The sequence below is a fragment of the Lactuca saligna genome, chromosome 7 (genome assembly GCF_052625555.1).
Source record: "Lactuca saligna cultivar CGN05327 chromosome 7, ASM5262555v1, whole genome shotgun sequence".
In the NCBI taxonomy this organism is placed as follows: Eukaryota; Viridiplantae; Streptophyta; class Magnoliopsida; order Asterales; family Asteraceae; genus Lactuca; species Lactuca saligna.
Window position 1 is genome coordinate 151,829,470 of NC_136423.1, and position 5,476 is coordinate 151,834,945.

The 5,476-nt window shown below is 32.2% G+C and overlaps 1 long non-coding RNA gene across 1 annotated transcript; it reads left to right on the plus strand.

Annotated features, from left to right (window-relative positions):
• Positions 1-3,913: 3,913 nt before the first annotated feature.
• Positions 3,914-5,244, plus strand: LOC145004186 (uncharacterized). The gene is made up of 2 exons (XR_013662311.1): positions 3,914-4,148; positions 4,879-5,244. It is a non-coding gene; the product is annotated as an uncharacterized LOC145004186 (long non-coding RNA).
• The last annotated feature ends 232 nt before the right edge of the window (positions 5,245-5,476 follow it).

Consider the following 5,476-nt stretch of genomic DNA (forward strand, 5'->3'; position numbering starts at 1 on the left):
CAAAGCCCACCTGAGCTCAGATCTAAAATTTATGAAAATCCTAAACCAACACCTGCCAATACCCTTGGGACCTAAAGCACAACCCGAACCCATTTCTCACACAATACACCCTATCAATATCCAAGAAGGCCTAAACATTTCTCCTTCAAAATCTTGAAACCTTCTCATATTCAGATTACGGCCTACGAGCCTTAAATCCCAAACCAACACCTGCCAATACCCTTGGGACCTAAAGCACAAACCGAACCCATTTCTCACACAATACACCCTATCCATATCCTAGAAGGCCTAAACATTTCTCCTTCAAAATCTTGAAACATTCTCATATTCAAATTACGGCCTACGAGCCTTATATCACAAAGCAATCTGGAACATGATTTTACAAAAAGAATGACATCTTTTGAGTTTGTTTTCATTTTACATATGATGAAACAAATTTTGGGAATTAATGATGTTCTTTGTCAAACTTTAAAAGAAAAGTCACAAGACATCATAAGTGCAATGACAATGGTTTTCCATACAAAGAAATTGATTGAAACCCTTAGAGATGATGAATGGGGCTCTTTTCTCAATAACGTCATGTAATTTTGTTAGAAGCATGATATTGGTATTCCTGAATTTGAAGATCCATATTTTGACGGAAGAAGCAACAGGAAGGGAGGTCTTATTACTACTAGAGGTGGCAATCGTGTCGTGTCGTGTCGGGTTCGTGTTGTGTCGAAACACTAAACGGGTTGAAAGTGCTTGACCTTAACCCGACCCATTTAATTAACGTGTTGTGTCGTGTTAACCCGTTTATTTTCGTGTCGAGTTCGTGTCGGGTTTCGGGTTAAGGCTATAGCTGGAAATATGTCGTGTCATGTGAGGTTAAAAGATTGAGCATGTTGAAAGAGTAAGAGTTAGGTAGGTAGAAAGGAAAAGCTAATACTTTAGAGGCAAAATAGTTGAAGGTAGGGGTGTTGAACGGGTAATTTTTTCGGATTTCGGGTAATTCGGGTCGGGTAATTCGGGTTTTTCATGTTAGAAAAATTACCCGTTACCCTACCCAAACTAAATTCGGGTAATTCGGGTTTGGGTAATTCGGGTATCGGGTCGGGTTTGGGTAATTCGGGTATTACCCGAAATATATAATATTTTTTTTTGAATTTCACCTGAAAATAAATTTAATGAAATAAATACGTCGTGCTTTAATAGTCTTGTTTATATAAACAAACGAGACATAAACGAAGTTACTCAAGCTTTGAACATTAAGATTTTTTAGTCAATAATACATGAGATATCAAGTAATTTTTTAACAACTTAATCTAGTCTAATAAGATGTTAAAAGAATAAACACCTAAAGATCTTAATTTAAAAGTTTAAAATGATTAAGATAAATGTAGCCATAAGTTTTGTCATGTTTTGAAGTTTCATCAAGATAATGAGTTTGTTAGTTGCAATAAAAACTATAATCTAGAAAATAGTTAAGTTTTAAAAAACGTGATGATATATAAAAATTACTTTTAATATTGTTAGTGTCTTATTGATATAATAAATATATTTATGTTTTACAATAATGATAGTTAGTTTAAGCGTGATCAAATAACTGTTATATAGTACAAGCTCTACAAAAAAAAATTAAAATAATTTGGGTAATTCGGGTATACCCGAAACCCAAAAAATGTACCCTTTACCCGACCCGAAAAAAATCGGGTAACACGATTACCCGGAATAATTTACCTGATACCCGATTTAACCGACCCGATTTACCCGATACCCGAAAAAATCGGGCGGGTAATTCGGGTATCGGGTATTTTCGACAGGGCTAGTTGAAGGTATAGCAAGTTCAGATGAAAAAATTAAAAGAGTGGGAGTTGGGGAGGCGGATGACAAAGGTCATGAGGATGCGAGAGTGGTGAAAGAGACTGGGTAGTTTGAGAGAGAATGAAAAATTGAAATGAAGTCTTGATCTAGATGGCTAAGTCATTTCAACATTACAAAACAATTTAATTCGAATGCTTTCTTTACTTATGGTTTTGATTTTGTATCTCTCTAGTTTGTTTAAATAATTCAAAAATATTTGCATATAAATAAACGGGTCATTTTCGAGTCATATTCGAGTTGAAATTCTCAACCCTAACCTTACCCATTTAATTTTCGTGTCGTGTCGTGTCAACCCGTTTATTTAAACGGGTTGAAATATCTTACCCAAACCCGTTTATTTCGTGTCGGGTTCGTGTCAGGTTTCGTGGCGTGTCAATTTTTGCCACCTCTAATTACTACCGAGCATCACTATCATTTTGATATATTTAATGAAACAATTGATTTGTAGTTACAAGAAATTGACTCGAGATTCAATGAAAGAGTTATAGAGCTTCTACAACTTAGTGTTGCTTTAGATCCAAAAGAGGGATATAAATGCTTTAATTCTGATTCTATTTGCAAACTTGCAAAGATTATTATTATCTTGATTTTACTGACCAATAAATAGATGTTTTAAAATTTCAGTTGAAGCACTTTGAAGATTATGTAAAGGGTCATCCATTTTTAGGAAAGTTATCATCTATTGCTGAAGTTTATCAAGGTTTAGCAAAGACAGGAAAAATAAGTCACTACTATCTTGTAGACAGATTGATTCGACTTGTGTTGACCCTTACAATGTCTACTACAACTACTAAGCGTTCATTTTCTGCTATGAAAATTGTAGAGAATAGACTACGTGATAAAATGGATGATGATTTTATTGCTGATAGTCTGGTTCTTTACATCGAGAAAGATATCGCTAAGCTTTTTAGTTTTGATTCCATTTTGATGATTTTAATAATGTAAGAGAGTGTCGTGTGCAACTTAAATGAACAATTTACTTTAAAATGCTTACATTGTCAAAATTTGTTATCGTATGATGTATTTTTCTATCAGTTTATATTTTGCAAATTATTTGGCCCACCCTAAAACAAAATTCTGGCTGCGCCATTGGTCTAACAGGTCATGCATAGTAATGTTATGATTCCAAGATCTATAGATGTTGTTTTTAAAAAAATTATTTTTGTCATCGAAAAAGAGGTTGTGGCACAACTTATTGCTCGTTTACCTGCTACGTTTATGTTATTTATAGTGAATTTAAAAAAAATAAAATAAAAAATCCATCATCTATTATTATGTGTAAATACAACTTACATAGTAAATAGACATATCACATATGGGACATGGTCTTTGGCATTTACTTGTTCAAATATAGTTCTCACCTTCAATTAATGTTTCAAGCAAATTTTGCCATTTTTACCAAATTCTTACTAATTCATCATCTTACAAGGACTTGAACATTTATTTTCTAAGACACATTCATAACCTTTTTTTACCATTTTTATTTGATTACTAAATTTGAAATTTTATGGATGTTACAAATACATACCCTTTAAAAGAATTTTTCCCTTGCAATCGCTTCATAGTCTACAAAATTGAGGTATCACAGCATCACATTCTCATATGTTTCAATGTACTTTTCAAAAAACAGCATCCTAATTTGCACTTTCTGCCATTTCTCAATTAAACATATGTTTCTTTCTATCATTTTTCATTCTAAATATTATGATATGTTCAAACACAACTTTTTTAATGGCTTGACATATAAAGTATAGTTTAACCACATTGTTCATATTCGTTCAACTCACTTCACTTCCCAATATTGGATTTTGTGTCAACTACTGAAAATAGATTTTACATGATCCTTCAAATACTCGGTAACAATGATCAAAATTCAAATATGACATTCAGTCCCAACAAATATAACAATGTATCTTATTTGGAACAACTCCTTAAGCGTTATTTTAAGTTATTAAATTTTGAAATAATAATTAATTATGTAATTTAACTTTATATATAATGGCCCATTTAGTTGGTCGAAACATAAATTAAAAGAAGGGAATATATTAATTTAGAGCGGCAACCACCCTTGGGCCTTGGCAAAGGCACCACACAATCGAGTTTAGGTCATGATCTTTGACCTCTAGTCCTTAGTGGTGTTGTTAGTGACTAGGTTCAATGAACCTTTTAGCCCTTTAATCCTCCTATATATTCATTGCCAATATGCTCCCTCTTGCAATTTTCAAATATGGAAGTAATATTATGTTTTCAACGATCTGTCGCTTTTTCTCTCCTGCTTCTCTCGGGTATCAAATTCTTCCTTCTTTACTTTATTATTTTTTTCTGTATATTTTTATAATAAAGAAACTTGTGATTTCTAACACATATCTTATTAAAATGATGTATAAGAATATCAAAACATTTGTCGTTTGTTTATTTACGGATAATTGGGTAGTTCCCAGAAATAGATAACTTGAAAACTTCTTTGATTGGTTAATAATCGAGAACGATTTTCATTTATGGGATATAATTAAATAATTTAATTTCTTTGGAGTTTGAAGACATAAAACTTAAACACTGGTTACCTGTAAGATTCGATGAAACTCAAGGAAGAAGGGTATAAAAGACAATGAGTTTTGAAAGGCTTATTCTTTTTATTGATCTTGTGTAAATAATTATAATGGAAAGTAGAAACAAAAGATTCCATGGTTTAATTTATGTTTATACTCCCTTGTTGAAGACACAGGTCTTTTCGCACTAGAAAAGGGTCAAATCTGAAATTATTGTATTTTATTAGAGACCACCTTTTCTAATTGTTATTAATCATGGTAGCATTATTACAAAATTCACATGCTTTATGCTTAAAATATGTTACATTTAAAAAACACAAAAAGTCTATTGTTCTATAATATCTGTTTCAGTTTCTTCGCAACGTATAAGTTTACATTTGAAATATTTATCATGCCATATTTGATCGACTTTTCATAGTTTTAAAACTACTGATACGACAAATTAACATTTGGCTCATATTTTTAGATGTGTCGATAATGAACATTGTTTGCGACATGTAAGCCTGACAAAGATATTATTCAATTGCATATAGCAATTAAATTCCGATGGTGGAAGTTGAAGAAGATGTGACAGCCGTCGTCATCAACGCATCAATATGAGTTATAGAGTTCCCCTTTCAAACTTCAAATTTCCCGATTCCACGTTGCTTCTACTACGTGATATGATATATCATTTCGTCATAATAGATTGTTGATGAAGAATGTATTTTTTATAATTTATTCTTCGATTGTCTGCAATACTTTAAAATCGATGAGACCCATTCATGATAAAAGGGTCTTATTTAAGTGTAACTAAACATCACTTGGTTATAAATTTGTTAACTTCCAGTTATATTTCTTTCTAGGAAAACAAGATTGGAATAATATGTTCTGTTGATGTACCACCCTTCTTGTGCTTCTTCCCAACACTTTGGTCACGATTGACAGTATCAACTTAGTCCAACCACCTTGGTCCTGTAGTACGATACGACATGCTTATCTGCTCATTCTATTATGGAGTGGGAAATAATCTCAATACCTTTCAAAGAGTGATACAAATACAATACATATACATGAGTAGTTTT